An 18,559-nucleotide genomic window follows, 5' to 3' on the forward strand; every position below is an offset into this window, starting at 1 on the left:
TTATGGACTTGCTGAGGTCCTTGTTTCAACCTCCACCTTCCTCCTGAGTTGTGCTGTCTGTGCTGCAGCCTTTGAACCTTCTTTTGGTGTTGGTTTCCTTCCTGACTTCTGGTGAAAGGGGAGGTCTTGAGAGACATCCGAAATTACCTCAACTCTACTGCAGAGAAAAGCAGGTCTGAGAGCAGGAATGTGATGTATAAATGCCTTTACTTTGAGTACGGTGTTGGTTTTATATAGATTTTAAACACAGAAGGGAAAGGATTGTTTTTCACCACGTTTTCATGCAGCAAATGCCAGAATGAGGTCTGAATCTCCAGTGAGACATTGAGGTGCCACTGCAGAATGCTATAATAATAAGAATTAAACTCTGATAGCTTGAGAAATGTGAGTTTGCTTTCCTATGAATTTATATGCTTGTTTCTTCTTTTTCCTTTTTTTTTTAAATTAGGGTTTATCTGAACTTTTGGATTCAATAATATTTTATCTGTGGCATGTAAGATGATGTTGAGAAGACAGAAGTCCCTTGAGCATCATTTGTTGATCAGGGGAAATGTTTCAGGGGAAGAAGTTGCAGAGAAGCATTTTTCAATTACAGTTTCTCAGTCCCTAACTTGTGATGACTCACAAGCCAGCAGCAATGTTAGCAGTGAATTTATCTTCTGAGGTTCCATCTCAAGTGGCATTTGAGATGATTAGAGAATTAGGAGGTGGGATTAATGTGAAATATCAGGCACAGGAACATCTTGTAAAGTTGGAGGATCAAATATCAACCTTTGGAAAGGAACTGCAAGCTCTGAATCAGAATTACAATGGTCTAAATGAGAAGGCTGAAAGGGCTGGGCATTTATCTGTAGCATCAGAAAGCACGTTCTGAGCCTTCAGAGGAAAATGGAAGTGCTAGAAAATAAAACTAAAATTGAGAATTTGAAGTTGCTCAGCATGAGTAAGAAGAACTGGATAGAAGTGAAATAGGGACATGATCTAGGAGCTGCTTGGACTTTGTGTTTTAGCTGCTATTGAAGAGGCATAGAGAGATACTGGTTTCCTCAAGTTTTTTCAGCTGTTAATGTAAGTATATTCCACAGTGGTGCAGTCTTTAATGGAACTCTTATTTGTTCAGAAGGCCATAAAAATACTACTAGTGTAAATGAAAAGCACAGAACAAGAAAATCACTGCTACTACATAAGGAATCTACTCCATGAAAAAAAAAAAATTGTCCTCATCTGGGAAAGTAAAATCTGCATCTCAAGAGCAAAAACAGCTTCCCACCAACACAGAAGTTCTTGGGTTTTGATTGTTAAATTCTCTGCTTTCACTCTCAATTCTGCCTTGTGTACACCTGTGAGTACCCAAGAACAAATTATAAAGCTCTTTCTGTGCATGTTTTCTTGGAGGAATGTGGTTAGAAATTTCTCCAGGAATAAAGAATTGGAGGGATTTAAGCCCAGAGAAGGTGGCTCCAGTTCAGAGTAGATCCAGCAGCTGAGCCCTGATCTCTTGAGGCTCTGACTGATGCTATTGGGTGGCAATGCTGGGGTGGTTTTTAGGATTCCACCCCTTTTCCCTTATGGGATTTGCCTTCCTCTAAAGAGCAGTAAAGCAATATATCACTTTGCTGACAGGAGGCCTAAGTGAAATGAGTCAGAATTCTGAGTCCTTTCCACGTGGTCTGTTGAAGTCTGGTAACATTAGGGATGTGTTGGAAATGGCATCTCAGTGGAGAGGTGACGAGGACTGGAAGGATAAAAACAACTATTATGTCTCAAAAAAGAGGTTTTCCTCAGCACTGGCAGGAGTTTGTTTTATCAATATTAAGGAAGTGTTGGTATATGGCCAATAATAATGGGCATATTGTCCATACCACACCTCCTCAGTGGATTGAAAACCCTCCAGCTCTTGGCCTACTAATGTGGCTCTTTTTTAATAAATGCTAAATTTCTGCTAAGTAAGAAACATTTTATACCATCTTTTCATTATTTAGCATGTAAAGTGATTTACTTCAAAGGACCTTCTTGGTATCTTCCTTCTTCCTACTTTATTTTCTTCTGAGGGCAAGGCCAATTTGTACAAACTGTGAAAACCCTAGAATTTTTTCCAGCTTTACTAAAGATAACAAAGAAATAGAAATCCCTGATAGATTTTTATTTTTTTTTATTTATTTTTTTTTTTAGAAAATTGCTATCTCTATATAATGACTTAGACACAACTAATTAGCTAAGGGTCCACAACTGTTAAGATTCAAAGTTTTCACTGTTTGCAGAAGAATCTTCATGCCACAATCACCACTGAGTTTGCTGCTTTTAATAGCGCCAGCAGTAATTTGAGGTGTACACTGATTTCCTCTCTGCAAGCTGGAGATCTGTGGACATCCTGATGATTGTAACAGATTTTCAAAACCTGCCTGAAACATGCACAGAAATTAAGTGACACTTGGATATGTGTCAGTTATATATAGTCAGATATATAGGTGTATAGTCAGATATATCTCATTTAGATATTCAGTTATGAAAAGCAGCTCTGAAGGTGTGATTGGAGTCAGACCCACAGGACAGACCCTTTCCTTTATCATGACTCTTCCCCTGGTAAGGCAGACTTTTTCTTCACAGGAGATTTAATAAGGTACAATTCTAAGAAGAAGGTGTGTTTTGCATTGTAGTGGAAACTTGTAATTATCTATCAGCCTGTATTCTGATCACAAATGTGAATTTCTGGGTTATCTCTGTATGTGCAAAGGATTCTTCAATTCCCAAACTAAATGTGTAAGTGTCCTTGTAAAACAGGTAAAAACAGGCTCAGTCTCCTGAAAATAGTTTGGATTTTTTTTCCCATTCAACTCTTTATTTCATGTTTATGTATTGAAGACAGAATATTATTTCTAAGCTGCAAACTTCTTTGCCCATTTGATCAATTTCATTTTGTTCTTCCACACTCCAAATCTTCCTTGGGGGTGTTTGCAACATTTTCCAATGAAGTGTTTGTTGCAAGTTTAATTAACTTGTTGCTTATTTTCCTCTCTGCTATTCAACTTGAATTTTAATGTATTTAGCATTAATAATGGGCTCTGCCTTAAGGAATTTACAGTAAAAAAAAAATAGGGATATGTACATTATGTGACAGAGAATGTCTTATTTACAATTGTAAACTTGCCTCTTGCAGCTCTTGTGGAAGCACTCTGCTGTAGAATGAGGCTTGAGTGGAAGGCAGTAAATAACTTGGGTTTAACACAGCTTCTTCCTCTTGCCAGTCAGCACCTTCAGAAAAACATTACTGACAATGACAGCATCTACTCGATGTTCTCACAAAATTTCTGAAACATAAATAACATTTTAGGAGGATTATTTCCCCCCTCCCCTTTCCTTTTTTCTTACAACCTTTCTTTTTTTCCCCTGTACTCAAACCGGTGCTCTGATGAATGGATGGATGTACACAGAGCACTGATCCTTATCTTATTAGCCTCCTGGATCTGATTTTATCTCTCCCAGACAGAATTTGGCTGCTGCTCAACACTTGCCGCTGTCACACATGTTGCTGGGCATACTAAGAGCCACTTTGTCACCGTAATGGATTGCTGGATGGGGGACCAGCTCATCCCTATTCAGCAGAAGAGCTGAGGAATATTCATACTTTTAGGAAAGTGTCCAAGCTGTTGACCTCAGTGCTTGCTGCAGGGATGGAGTGCCCCGATGTGCTTTGCTGAACTTGTAGCCTCTTTGTTTGTTAAGCACTGATGATTATTTCTGCAACAGAAAGCCTGTTTCAGGCATCTGCTGGGTGCTGGAGAAATGGGCTGTGGCCACTCGGCTTCCTCTTGATCTCTCATGACAACTTTTAAAAAAGCTTAAACCACTATTCCTGAATTGACAGTAGATTCCAAAGTGGTTTTTTGGTTTGGGTTTTTTTTTTGTTTTGTTTGGTTTGGTTTTTTTTTGTTTTGTTTTTTTGTTGGGTGGGTTTTTTTTTTAACCAGAATTTCCTATGTGCATTTTAAGTGTGTGTTTAAACACAGTTCTTAGACACCAGCGAGGCTTTTCTGCAGAAAAGGATTGCACTCCCACAGCAGCTTTCACTTCACAGAGTACACATCCCACTGTGGGGTTTGCATGCTTGTCCAGGCTTCCAAGTGGTGAATTTGAAATATGGGTGTGCAAGCAGAAACTTGCTCGTGGTCAGGGGAACCTGGCAGAGAAGGGAGAGCTTTGCCTGGTGCTCAGCTGCTTGCATGTCCATTGTTTTTATCTGAGGAACTCTGAGAGCAGTCTACAGTAATTTTGAGTGGCACAGAATATACTGAGGAGATGTCCTTTGAATTGTATGTAGAACTCATGGAGTATAAAGAATGTAGTTATTAAACTCCTATGTGCAGTCTTTTTTTACTTGAATTTAAAATCTGTGATCCCTAATGTTTAAAGGCCCCCCTCTCCACTGCTCTAGTTAAGTGATGTTTTTAGCTATGATTGTTTTTCATGCTTAGCAGTTCCCTTTGTCCATGGCTTTGATGGTTGCCTGGAATGTTTTAACTGGAAAACTGCAATATTTCCAGAGCTTACAGTGTGATAAGAGTTTAGCTCAGGGGCCACGTGTGGGCCAGCTGGGCAACCCCAGCGGCACAAGGAGAAAGGAGTGAGGGTGGATGCTGCATTTCCACCTTCTCTGTGGGAAAAGCTGGGCACTGCCTCATCCCTGCCAGGCAATTTGAAAAGCTCTGCTTGCACAGTTGGACTCTCTCCTTGGACTTGGAGCAGTGGGGCTTGCTTTTTGTCCAGCTGTCAGAATATTTTACACATCACGCGTGTAATTTTTCACTTGTGTGAGTTTTCTCCTGTTTAATCCTCACTTCCATGGTCAGGACCACGGTCCTCTTCTGGTTTCCTTTTTGGGGAAATGCTTGATTCATGTGAAAATGCTCAAAAGTATTTTTCTACATGCTTTTGTTTCCTTGTTTGCTCTTTTTAAAGTCCCCCCAGAATAATATAGTGCACTGCTGATTCATACTCTGGCTCAATGGAATCATCACCTGGAGTGCTTTTTTTCTTGGGTTGGATTTTGTTTGTTACATTTTTGTTTGTTTGGTTTAGGAATTTTTTTATTACATTTTTACACGTTGTTTGTTACATTTTGTTTGGGTTTTGGTCTTTTACTCTTTTTTTGTTACATTTTGTTTGGTGTGGTTTTTTCTTTTTTTTTTACATTTTTGTTACATTGTTGCATTTTTGCTACATAGTTACATTTTGTTTCTATTTGGTGTGGTTTGTTTACATTTGGTGTGTTTTGTTTACATTTTTTACATTGTTTGTTACATTTTTGTTTGATTGGTTTGGTTTTTCGACTAGGAAAGCCATCACAGAACTTAGGAACTTTCGTGCTGGAATAAGTAGTTTAGCAAGTTCTATACTCTAACAAAAATTTTGAGTTCGAAAGATTAAGAATTTAATCAGAGAACAGGGATAACTTCACATTTTCAACTTGTCTCCATCCAGGAACGTTCACCATGAGAATGGTGCAAGTTCAGCTATGCCCATGACCAAGCTGATTCTTCCTGTCCTTCCAGAACTTTGCCCAGTGAGAGGAACAGACTTTATTCTATTTATAAAGCTGCTTTCACATGGGAAGACGTCAATTTTATCTGTAACAGATGTCACTGAAACAGAGAGCCTTGCCCATGTTGTGCAGAGTCCCAGCATGAGCCACCCCAATCAGGGTTTTATTCAAGGAGGAAACAAAGCCTTAATTAGTTCCACTCCTGCCCCTCAAATCCACCTGTTATGAGCTAAACCCAGTGTGGTAATTAAAGCTACATTAGTACAGTGCATCAACTGATAGAGCACTGCTCAGCACAGAATCCCAAACCAAGTGCCATGGTCTTGGCCCTGGTTTTAGCAGGATGGCTGCTACTCAGGAGCTCTAACAAATGACATTTAACAGCATTGCATTCACAGGTCACAACACCATGAATCCTTGAAGTGCTTCATTAGTACTCCAAGTCTGGTTTTCTTCCATTTCTTTAAAGCAAAAAATGGACCAAGAAGAGTTCTTGCTAAGGGCCTGTTGTGCAGAGGCAGCTCACTGAATTTCCTTCAAAATATTGAATTGCACTGACTTTTTTTGGCTTTTTTTTCTTCTTGATGCACTTTCCTTCTCTTAGAATTGTCCTGTAGTTTCTGTGGATATGCTGTCATCCCTCATTCAGTTACTGCTGGATGGAAACAAGCACACATTGCAGTTGTCCTTTTAAATCAAGGTGCAAAATAACCAGGAAAAAAAAAAAAGAAAGGTGCAAAGGGAGAAACAGGAAGGAGACAGCTCAGGAGGTGAAGTGAGGCTGGCAAAAATGTTGGAGAGAAACAGAAGAGAGAAACCCTGCTAGCCCAGAGAGAGGCTGAGAGCATTGAAGGGCAGCTTGTACTGCCGTTCCTCAGGACCTGTGATGGTTTTTTCCCTTTATTCCCCTAAAGGAATTTAGTCCTCTAAGGGTAGTCACCTCCTGATTGCAACTAAATGTGTTCCCAGAGGAGAAGTGGTGTCCTTCGGTTCTTTTTCCCTGCTTCAGCTCCTTTGCTTCCCCTATTCTTCTCCATATGCCATTTTCATAATTCATCTGTTTGCTCTCCACAGCTTTGTTTTCAATTTCTGTGGTGTTTCTATGCTGCTTTAAATTTTTTGGCCTCCATTGCACTTCTGCTTTAGATAATGCCTTCCTTCCTCTGCTTATTTCTCTTTCCATCCTCTATTGCCCTCTTTGATGACTTTCTCCTTTGCTCCCATCCTTATTTGCTGTTCTTTACTTTGGATTTTTGATCCATTGCCACACAGCTTTGCCTGGTTTATTTGTTGCCCTTTTTCTTCCTTAATTTCCCTTCTTCCCTACATCTGGCAGCATTAAGACAGCCTATATCTTAATATGCTAAGCATGCTACTGAGATCAAGGTAAAATATTCAGAAAAATGAAATTATATGTGAGTTGAAATTAAATGCAAAAATCTTCTACATTTCTCCTCATTTTCTTCTCTGAGGATAAGACAGGGGATCAAAAACTTCTCATATGTCAAAAGTGTTTTCACGAAAAGTCAGTATCATCGTTTGAATTTTACTACCAAGCTCAGCCTTACAAAAGAAGTGTTTAAATTTTGTGTAGTATTTTTCTGCTCTGCTCCCTGGAGCAGAAGTGAAATCCTGGCCTGTCTGAAGACAGTGGCAGAAAGCCCCATTAAACTCCTCTGGAGATAAAATTCCACCCTCAGTTCCTCTCATCTGTTTTACTTTCTCAGTTTTTAATACCCTGAAAAATTGAATTCACTGAAGCAACAGCCCCTCCAGGCCAGGCTCCAGGGAATTCTCCCTGCAGTCCAGCCCTCAGAGATGTGGATGGATCACAAGCTTTTGCCTTTGGACAAATAAAGGAACAAGGGGGCCCTGAAACCACAGAGTTCTTCCTGCAAAGCTTGTGAAGTTCATGGAGTTTATCAGTTCAGATGTGGGGGAAAGAGCAATGTGACAAGAACACAGAAATGCTTGAATTTAAAAAATACAGGATAGTTTGCCAGGTTTTTTGTTTGTTTGTTTATTTGTTTCTTCTGGTGCCTCTATAGGTTTATCAGCATCAGGGTGGCTTAAGTTTCTCTCTTGTTATCTAAAAGGAGCACAGTGACCTGTTCCATGTTGGTTCCTTTGCTATATTTGTCCAAATAGATGCATATCCAATAATTGGCTGCAGTCTACTCAGCTGCAGCCTCCTGCCTGGAAAAGCCAAAGTGATGCTCTGTGCAATGAAATCTCAGGTTTATGCTTTATCCTGCACATTTTAACATTTTAGTTACCCAGCCTTCGAAAAGATTGGGCATGTTGGGTGCTCAGAAATTCAGAATTTCTTAATCCTTTCTTGTCATAAATTCGGGTCTCATGGCACTTTGATAATTTTACCTCCATAAACTTTGGGTGCAAAAGCAGTGACCACAATGGCTCTTAAGGAAATCTGGAACTCGGGAGCAGTGGGTTTGTTTCACAGCCACAACTGTTTCTATTCAGCTGATGCCTGCTGTGTGCTCTTCATGTGTGGGGAACTTGAGATGGCAGGCATCAGCATGTGGCTCCAGGGACCACAAAATGATCTTATGGCTGTCCTAAATGCTGTAAAGTAATTAGTGAATGCCAAACTTCTTTCCCTATTTTCTTAACTTTCTTAATGTGTCTAACCTGTCCATCCAATCTTGTTGCATCATCATTTTGTGCTTAATGGGTGCCCAGAGATTTGTTTCTGGATACTTTTAGTGTTTGTTTGGTGGTTTTTTCCCATGAAAAATTGTCCACCAGTTTAAAGCAGAGCTAGCCTAACCCAGAGAAATGGGATCCGAGTTTGGAGTTTTGGGAGTGCAGAAGTTGATGTAAGATGTTGATGTGCAGAAGTTGTACTGTTGGTGTAACACCACATCAAAGCCAGTGCAGGTTTCCTTATCCAGAATTCCCTCTGCTTTCTCCTTTGCAGTTTGCTTCAACACTGAGCTTGAACCAAAGTCACAGAGGTTACATTCTAAGAGCTGTCGGGAGAATTTGGGCAGATAACTCTGCTTCCATGCCCATTTGGATCATTCAGCTAATAACAGGTAAGATGATTGCTTCCTGGATTTTATATCTTTGATTAAAGCCTGTAGGTGTGTGACCACTTTGAGCCCCTCTGAGTTTGTGAAGATTTATGTGAATTGCCTGGTGCCTTGATGAGAAGTGCCAGTCAGATTTGAGGCAGAAAAAAATGTTTTATCCCAAAAGTGAATCTGGGCACTGCACCTCTGAGTGTGTGCTCACACTTGAAATGCTCTGCAGGGTTCTGGTGGTTGAGTTAGACAGGCAATGGGGTTTTTTTTGCAAGGGGAACTATATGGAGGAGAAAAAAAAAGGAGGTGTGGGAGGACAGAGAGAGGAGACCTGTGCCTGCTGTCTCAGTTTCAAACTCTGAGGGTATCACTCCTGTCCTGAGGGTTCAGAGGGTTAATGGAAAGAGGGATTTTCATTGCATTGTGCACAGATAGTCTGGGTTTAAACTTTAAAGGACAGGTGAAAAGAGAGAGAGGGGGCTGAATGCTTGCCTTACACATTGGAGAAATTGTTCATTCATGTGAAATGCTGACCTCTGTCATCCTGCCAGGATGACTGGGCCCTAGGGTGAGAGGCTGCTTGCAAAAGTTAAAGCTGCCTGGGGAGTGCTTTAAAAGGACAATGTCAAGGTTGGGCTAGCCAAAATCTGACCTCTTTGCTTTTTTTTCCTTTTCTTTCTCTTACATCTATTTGCAAAGTTAATGTCATTTGTTTTTATGCTTTTAAAAATATTTTACTCTAAACAAAAATGCTTCAATTGCTATTGGAGGGGAGTAATTAGAGGAGAAGCTGTGGGTGTTCAGTGTGGCAGTGCGGGTATTGTGAAGGAGGAAAGATCCTGAAACAAAACACAGGGACTGTCTTTGATATAGGTGATAATTAATAAATGAGAATTCAGGCTGAAATATGGAAGAAATCAATGAAAATGAGCAAGGATGATTTTTACTAATTGAAAATACCAATGCAGAACCAAACTTAAGTTCTCAAGTTAACTCAAAACCTCTATTTTTATTGTAATAGATTTTATTCTGGGTTTTCTGGTTTTCTTTTCTTTGTTTGTTTTTGTTCTGGGAGGGTGGTGTTGTTGTTGTTTTTTTTTTCATTCTGCTGATTCTTCCTCAGTAATAGCAGATTGTTGTACATTATTCCTGCCATAACTGAAATATACCCTTCCTTCTTTTCTTTGTTTGATGGCCTAATTAAAACCAGAGTGTATCAGTATTTATATTTTTTCCTACATGATGTAATACCCCAAGACCCTCATAACTCTTACACAAGCATTTCACCCACTCGAATAATTTCTATTCTAATTGGGAAATAGATGAACCAACTATCTGTGCAAGATAAAAGGAACAAGAAGAAGTAGTAAAATCAAAGTAAAGAAAATATTTTTCTCTACATATCTATGATGCTTCCCAGAAAATGCAGGAGGGAATAATCCCACCCCAACCTACCCTCTGGAAACAAGTGAAAGCCAGAACTCCTGGAGGATTGCAGTGCATCTCTGGCACTCCAGTAAAATGATCTTGCAATCTACTCCGTGCTCACAAGAGGGCAGCCGGATCAGACAAACTCTCAAGTTGACTTTCCCGTACTCTCAAGAGTTTACTCCTGCTTCAAAGAAGTTTTCCTACGAGCTGTGAGGCTCACTTCTGGGTTGGTACTCTGCCTTAGGCAGCATGGAAAGCTTAGTTACAAAGGAGAAGAGAGTTTGGAAAATATAATTGTGGAAGTTTGTCTTGCAAAAAAGTGCTGTGGGTTTGTTTGGTTGTTTTTCCCTATTATTATCCTTGTTAGGGAGTGCTAGAATTTGGTATAATCACTCCTGCTCAGTTCTGACAAAAACAAAATTCAGCTTCTAAGAAACCCAGGTGTGTCATAATGTCTTTCCTGGCTCTAAAATATTGTCCTCCCCTCACTTTGTTGTGCTGGCTTTTCTAAATCCCGGAGGAATTGATAATGTTGGCTGTCCACTGTGGAACAGGGAATGGAAAGAGACTGCATCACTGATCTCACAGGAGCAGGAGAGCAGGAAGAGTCCACAAGTTATCAGCTCCTCCACCCCTCCCCAAGTGTCACAAATAATCCTGTGCCTTGGGAAATATCAATTTTACACAGCCTTTCAGTGATTATACCAAATTCTAGTCCTTGCTAAGAATGGTTATGATGGAGGGAAAACAAACAAATCCACAGCACCTTTTGGCAAGACAAACTTCAACAATTACAATTTCTGAATTCTCTTCTTGTTTGTAACTAAGGTTTCCCATACTCCCTAAATCAGAGCAACAACCCAGGCAGCAGTAAAGAAGCTGTCTGGGTTAAAAGACACTCTGCCTCCTGCCAGCAAGGCTATTTAGTGTTTATCTCTATTACATCCAGCTGTAGCTAATTGCATAGTTATGGTAATAGTGCCCTCCAGAGGAATTTTGAAGGAATTATAATACTTGGAGCTAACACAAAAGACGTTCTAAAAACGAGTGCATCAAGAAAATGGAATATTATTAAAATGATAAAATACTTGAACCTCAGGGGGGAAAAAATATCTCAGTATCAAAGCTCTTTCTATTTTGCATGTACATTTACATCTAAGAAAAGCGTATCTTGGTTACAATAGGCTTCTTCATAGCCTGACAGCAAACATGAAGTTTGCATAACTCCATTTGAATCAAGGATATAAAAGTAGATCAGCCAAGTGAAGAATGGGGAGCTATTCTAGGCTGCAGCAGACACAAACAAAGCATTCTGAGTGTGCTGTCTATTATCAGTGGGCTCCGGCCTCAGCCTGGGCTCTCTGGATTTTTCCTGGCCTCAGTGCTATAATCTAGACATGGCACAGTTAATTGAGGCAGTCACAAAGGAGTGCAGATGTTCAAGGAGCCCTTTGGATGAGGTTTGGTTTAAGTTCAAGGTAAATCGTGCTTAGAGTCTCAAGTTTCAGTGACCATAACCCACTGTGACAGTACACCCCAAAGGAAGGGCATGATGCTGTGGAACAACAGATATCTTATTTTAGACCAAGTCCTGGAGGCCTGAGCACAGCCTGAGATGACACCTCAGCACCTGAATGTCAAGTGCATTTAAGTTTCCTTGTGTTTCTTTTGTTGTTTTGGGGTTTTTTTTCTTCTTTTTTTCTTCCGCTCCCAACCTACAGGGTCAGATGGCTTGTTTAATATCCTGAAATTTCTGTCCCCTCCTCCTCAAAACCACCCAACCAGCCCTTAATGAGACCTGAAATGGCAGAGAGTTGTGTGTTCACTTGCTTTCAGGCACAGCCCAGGGTCGTGTTTGACCTGAATGGAGCAGGTTTGCAGTCAGGTGTCTGGGCCATCAGGACAGCTCCCACTGCCAGAACTGGAAGGAGCAGTGAAATGTTCCCCTGATGGGATCAGATGGGTCTGGCAAGGTCAGCACCTGCTTGGCAAAGAAGGGAATTGTTGAGCTGCTTGTGATGTACCTTTTCATGACAGGGTCGCCACCCCCAGCCTAAAGCTTCTTCTAAACTGAGGTTTCTTATTTTGCATGAGCCACAAGGGAGGGTGAAATGAGCTGTGCTCAGACTGGTGGGGCAGGGGTGGCACAACATGACCACTGACTGCAGGGAATGCTCCCAGAGCTTCCTGGCTCCTTCACCTGCCCCAGGAACTCTGGTGAAGGCTGTGCCTCCTCCTGCCCATGTTCATGGAGCCAGTACAGGTGATTTTTGCCATCTTCTAGGCCACGGTGATGGATGTTACTGTTTGTTTCTTTTATAGTAATTACCCTCATCCAAAATCATCAGAAATTACTGACTGTGCAGAGACTATTGAGCTCTTTGAATGAAGGGTTTTCAAGGGCTGTGGAATGGGTGGAGATGTGTCATAGCTGAGATGGTCACAATACAAAGCAGCACTCCATCTTCAGAAGGCTTCAAACCCCATTTTATTATATCATGCATGCTTTATATACATTCTTACAGAACTAAGAGGTTTACACTTTACTGACTGGTCAGGAAAGACAAACAAAGTGCTCATTGGAACAGCCAGTTGCAGGTTCCTCTTATTTATCCTTCTTGGTTTCTATGTCAACGACCTTGGTAGGAAATTCTTTCAGGGGTAAACATGGATCCTCTTATCAAACTTCCCTCTGGCTCACAGGAGTCCCTGTAAAACCTCTTCCACAGAGATGAGTAGAGGTCTCTTGCTTTTTCTCTCTTCTTTTCCTCAGCCAGTGCTTGCCAGATGATCTGACCTCATGGTGACCTGGGAGACACCAGCCACCTGCAGAAACCACCATGCACGGGTACCACTTCCTCCTCCTCCTTTATCTTCCCCCAGGAATCTGCTCCAGCAGGGTTGTGTGCTGCCCTTACTCCTCTCCCCAGGGGTGCAGGTGGAGCAGCTCCCCTGGGATGTGAACACAGGGATTCCCTTCCTGCACCCACCTATTCCTGCTCTTGAGAGGAGCACACAGCAAGGCCAAAGGAGCGGCAGCAACGAGGATTTGGCTGGGCTGCCCAGAGCAGTGCAGGACAGAGCACAAATCCAAGTGGGATGAGTGCCTTTGGGATGGAGCATGTTTGTCACTGCAGGAGTGCCACGGTGTGAGTGTCCAGCTCCAGCGAGTGCACCTCACCTCTTTAATTCTAGATGCACAGTGAGCAGGGTGCTCCTTGCTGCCCTCCTGGCTCACATACACAAAATCATCATTGGCTGGACCACCAGCAGCCCAACACAGCAGAGAGCAGCTGCTGTTTAAGAACAATGTGTGTGTGTGTGTCCCATAGATGGGGAAGCACTTTGGGGTGACAGATGAAGCTCTATTCTCACCTCTGCAAGCGCCTCTTTGCCAGCCAAACCAATTTTGGTGGAGGGCTACTGTGAGCCTGATTTCCACACAGGAGTTTGCAGAAATATGTTTTATTGCAGGTAAGCTGTTCCTTTGCATTATTTATGTTAAAAGTTAAGTAAATTATTGTTGGCTTTCATGCTGCAGGTAAAGTTGTAATGAAAACAGTAATGAATGCTTTGCTGGCATGCACAGGCAACCTAAGTATGCAGCCAAATTAGCTATCTAAGCAGACGCTTTATATCCTGAATTGCATATAAGGAATGCTGTTCAGTTGGTTTAAAAATTATATATACACCCACAAACTTTTTTTTTATATATATAAAAGCCATATGGTTGGTTTTTTTGTATGTTTGTTTGGAGGTTTTTAAGCAACAGTTTCAATGGTACTGTGAGCAATTATGACAGCAAAATTAAAGTCAGAAAAAAAATACAAGAAACTGACCATGTGCAAGAAGTTCAGGGAGATTTCAGAAATATTGTATTATTTAAGCTGCTGTAATACTGCAATATGGTCAATATTGCAAATAGAGATGCTCTCATGCTTAAAGAGTTATTAATTGGTTTTCTTTGGTAAAGGCAGTAGAGCTGTGGTCTGCCAGAGTGGGTGGTTGAGCTCTGTCCTTTGGGGGGCTCTTTGCCCTCCTTCTGCTCTGGCAGCCTTGCAGAAGGCCCAAGCATTTTATTTTTTTCCAAACCAGTATTCTTATTCATGTTCTGCTTAAACACAACATATCTCACCAGTGTGCCAGTGAAAAACACAAGAGGGTTTTTATCTCTGTACAGTCTGTGGTGTGAACAGTTTCTAGAAGGTCAACAAACCCTACTGAACACCCTGGAATGACAAAGCCAATTTCCCAGAGAGCCACTGAGCAGCCACACTGAGTGGGAAGAGGAGAAGAATAGCATAGGAAAACAGTGGAAAAAACAGAGAAGGTAAGAGGAATGGAAGGAAAAAAAGTGAAATTTATGAAGCTTTATGAGCAAGAGGTTTGGCTTTAATCACTCTTCAGCTTCAGGGTTTTTGACTTTCAGCTGAAACTTGTGGGTTGACTTTTTTCTGAATTATTTAAGCTCTCTTCTTGGGTCCCTTAGCATTTAATAGGTGTTTCTGTATATTTTAGGCTTTTATAGCGTGATCTATGTATGTAAGTGTAGACATAGATATACTTGTATGCATATACATGTGTGTTTAGTTACACATATATAAACCTTCATATATATCTGTGTGTACATATAAGAAATTGCCTGTTTGTCTTATTCAACTACATATTTTAATACACATTAAGACTCTTCTCCTTTCCAGCACCTATTTTTTTCCAGACATTTGATTTTTTTTTTTTTAAAGCCAGAGTAATTGTTTCTGCTGGGAACAACGCTGTTGAAGGGCGCTGTTCCTTTCAGAGGATCAAAGTACAAAAGATGTTCAAATAAAAGGAGAGATTAAATTCTGTAGGCTACATTTAGTCCTAGCTAGCTTTGCAGTCAGTGTGTGCAGGCTGTGGAGGTTGATCTTTCACAACAGCTTCTTTCAAACCTCAGGAGGGTGTTGGTAACTTAGTAACTTTGTACATTAGATGTAGGTGTCAGCAGAGCCTGTGAAAATGTTTTCTATGTTAAACAATTATTTTTTTCAATTAGTTCTTCTCAGAAAATAGGAACTTTGCTCCCCGCCCCCTCTTTCCTCTCTGTCCTTTCCCTTTCCTGTTCTGTGTGAGTAAATAGAGAGTGAGGAGTGTTTTCAGAATTGAAAAGTCCTTCTTGCCCTTTGCAACAAATGTCTCTTTCACTGATGAATCACTGTAATGACTCAACCACTGCACTGTGTCTGTTGCAACTTTTATTTTCTTTGCCCAGCAGCATCTACTCTGCTGGGTTTACTAAACAGGTAGGAGGGCACAACCCCTGCTTGATGAAACGTGTGAGAAAGAAAAAAGAGCCTGTAATAAAAAACATTATTTATTTTTTAACCAGTGTTCTTATTCATCTGCTGCTTAAAGCCAACATCCTGTCATTTATTTGTTTTGCCAGCACATGTCAAAACCCTGATGTATCTTTGTGGTTTTTATGACACTTTCTCATCCCTTTGGTGCAGCAGTATCCCTTTGGAGTGCTGCTCCAGGAGAAGCAGCACCTCGACAATCACGAATATTTCCCACAAAGAACAGTGTCCTGAGAGGGACCATACTTGTCAGGGATGGTGGTGGATAAAATGATGACCCCCTGAACCAGACATAAAGCTGAGACACAGCGATCTCTGTTCCCTGCCTCACATTTTTGGGAAATGACAGTAGGTGGCACTGGAGAATAGGAGCACGGAAGGATGGATCTCTTATGAAACGGAGCAGTTTCCTCACTGGCTCTCTGCTCAGCCAGTTTTCCATCCCCACGGATTGCTAAAACACTTTGCTGCACTCCCTTTGCAAGCCTGCTATTACTGGAAGCCTGCGGGCTCCAGAGGCAAGAGTGCTATTCCAGAAACTCCACACTGCCTGTGGAGCAACCGTGTGAGTAAAACCTGCTGAAGATCTTGTGCTTCATCCTGGGGGGTGTGGAGAGATTGTTTTGCCAGCTCCTTCTGTATCAGGCCTGGCTCCAAAGAGCACACTCGTGCGCAGCCAAATCAAATTATTTAATTTAATGTTAATGTGAGCGAGCTGTGGCTCCTGCCAGCTGGTGGAGCAGCGAGAATGTCTAACAGAGGTGAAGGGAACATCCCAGGGACTGTCTGGGTTTATTTGTCGCTGGAAATTCTGTTCCACATGCCAGCAAAAGAAGAGGAGGCAATTCTTGGCGGTTCCAGGAGGAATTAGGGTAGAAAGTGACTCAGCAGTTCCCTGTCTGCTCCTTTAATGGGAAGCATGAAACAGAGAAATAGTGGCTACCCTAAAAGCCTGGGAAAATTCTAAAAATATTCAAAGCCTCCCCAGAAAAACCTTCATAGGCTTCTCCTGGAAGCCACCATGGAGAGACGTCCCAGCTCAGTTTTTATTATGTGTACAGCCTTCTGTGTGTACATGGAACATGAGCTCTTCCCGTGAGTATTTCCTGTTTTCCCAGTCCTCCTCCTTCTGCTGTGTCCAATCCCTGTGAGGTGAAGCAACACGACACTGGCAGAAACTCTGAAATGGCAGCTGCTAAAAGTGGTGTGCTCCTCTCTCTCAGGATCGCTTCACAGTAATCACTGGAAATCAGGACAGTGCAGCACAAATGCCACCAAATAGCTCACGGAGCAAGTTGACATTTTAAGAGAATATATATGGAGAGTATATGACAAAAAATGCATCACCTTTCACCAGCTGAAATAAGTTTTGTCCTCATCTAATTGCTTTTAAATCGCACTGACATCACTGAGGCTTTTGTGCTTTAAAGGCAAGGGCTTTTTTCCTATAGTGTTAATTTTATCAAATTATAACTTCAGTTTATCAGATATTAATTATTAACTTTATATTCTTTATCCTAATCTGTTCAGTCTTATTGCATAGCTTTTCATAACTGAAATACTGTTTTGTTGACCCTAACTCCATCCCTCTCTCTGAGGATATTTTCTTGCCTGTTACAACCTTGGGATTTTGCTTGAATTCTGAATAGCCACTTCAATGGAGCAATTTCTAACTTTTTAAGGAATGGTATGAAGTGTGAAGGCGAGTGGTCCCTGAGGGAACTCCCTGTGTGTTGTGTCTGGAGCAGCCTCCACTGCTCCCTTTTATGGCGGGCACTGGACTCTTTGAGGTTGTGGAAGATGGACGTGGCCAGTGCTGTGTTTGCTGCAGCTCTTCAGGCCCTTTGCAGAGATCCAAGTCCTCGCTGGTCCCTGGGAAATATCCCAGAATAAGGGAGGTTCTTCCACTGATGTGCTCTCCCAGCTCTGCACACTGAGGAGCCAAAGGCAGAGGGCTACTCTGCCATCAGAGGTTTGTACCGTCCCCCTCCCCTGTGACTGGAGCTGGGGGCTCCTTTTGGAGCACGTAGATGGAGTAGAGAAAAATATTTGAATCCTGTTCTTGTGCAGAAATCTTCCCAAGAGGCAGTTCTTCCCATTTAATGGAGTTGTTATTTCAAGCATGTTGCCAACTTGCGCTGAAAGTGTGAGATAATCTACCACCACATATATATTAAAAAAATAAAAAGTGTGGTTGGGTTTCCAAATTGAGAAGGAGAATAGATAAGGTGTTACCTTTTTATTGCTACTGCAGTTTGAATTTTCCCTGAGGGATGCCTTGGGAAGAGAATCATCACCGCCATAAACCGGTTAAGCAGGAAGGAAAGCTCCTGACGGAAAAGTTACGCCTCCTTGATACTGAAAGCATATAGGTCACCTGAACATGTCTGTGAGCAGGAAGGCACAGGAGGTTCTGTATCCTTCTGAAAAATTGTGTTTCAGGTAAGGAGTTGCAACAGATATGCTTACTGCTTAGCAAGTGCCCCAGTCATCTTCTCCTGGGATCGGTAAAAACGAAAATTGAGCCCGCAGAGTGCCAGGGTTTATTACGAGGATTCATGGGCATGGCCAAGTGTGGAAAGTGGTTTTGTGTTCCTCGATGGCACTTGCAATGCTGTGAGACCCACAAGTCTCTTGGTTTGTAGTGGGTATTTTATAGTTTTGGTTGAGATTCTCCCTTAAAACCCTGATCCCAGAACCACATGATTATGTGAAAATGGAGCTGTCATTAAAAGGAATAGGAGGGCTTCATAGCTGTGGAAGCAAAAAGCCAAACTTTCCAAAATTAAATTTGGATTGAGAAACCACAAGACGAAAAACCCCTAAAACTAAAAACTTAGGTATTTTATATTTAAAAAAATACAAATTTTGACTCCTTAATGATTTTTGCAAATTGTTTTATCAATGCACTTGACGAGACTCAGAAGGTGAAATAGTGGCTGGCAAAGAGCCAGACCCTTCCCTGACCTTTGTGTGCTGTTTTAAAAAGGGTGAGGAGTTGGCCCAAATGCACAGCCTGGTGGATCTGACCAAACTAGCAGGACTTACACCACGGAGATCTGCACCATGGCATGCTGAGCTTCCTGTCTCAGGGTCAGTTTTAAATACAAGCCCTTACAAAAGACACAAGATGCTTCTGTGCAGAGGCCACAGCCTATTCAAGGTTTGATGTTAGGCATTTATGTGCCATCATAAAGAGAATTTGT

The 18,559-nt window shown here is 41.5% G+C and overlaps 1 protein-coding gene across 17 annotated transcripts in view; it reads left to right on the top strand.

The window, feature by feature from the left end:
* PIK3C2G (phosphatidylinositol-4-phosphate 3-kinase catalytic subunit type 2 gamma) overlaps positions 1-18,559 on the top strand; it is a 241,376-nt gene that overhangs the window by 39,077 nt on the left and 183,740 nt on the right. For 12 of the 17 annotated variants that reach the window (XR_010362871.1, XM_064421395.1, XM_064421393.1 and 9 more), the window contains 4 exons: positions 8,481-8,598; positions 12,791-12,865; positions 13,350-13,491; positions 14,198-14,347. The gene's annotated coding sequence lies outside the window, so the exon portion shown is untranslated. Of the gene's footprint in view, positions 1-8,480; positions 8,599-12,790; positions 12,866-12,947; positions 13,492-14,197; positions 14,348-17,607; positions 17,796-18,559 lie in introns of all 17 variants that reach the window. The other 5 variants (XM_064421381.1, XM_064421380.1, XM_064421383.1 and 2 more) reach the window with 5 other exon arrangements.

The sequence above is a fragment of the Passer domesticus genome, chromosome 5 (assembly GCF_036417665.1).
Source record: "Passer domesticus isolate bPasDom1 chromosome 5, bPasDom1.hap1, whole genome shotgun sequence".
Classification (NCBI taxonomy): domain Eukaryota; kingdom Metazoa; phylum Chordata; class Aves; order Passeriformes; family Passeridae; genus Passer; species Passer domesticus.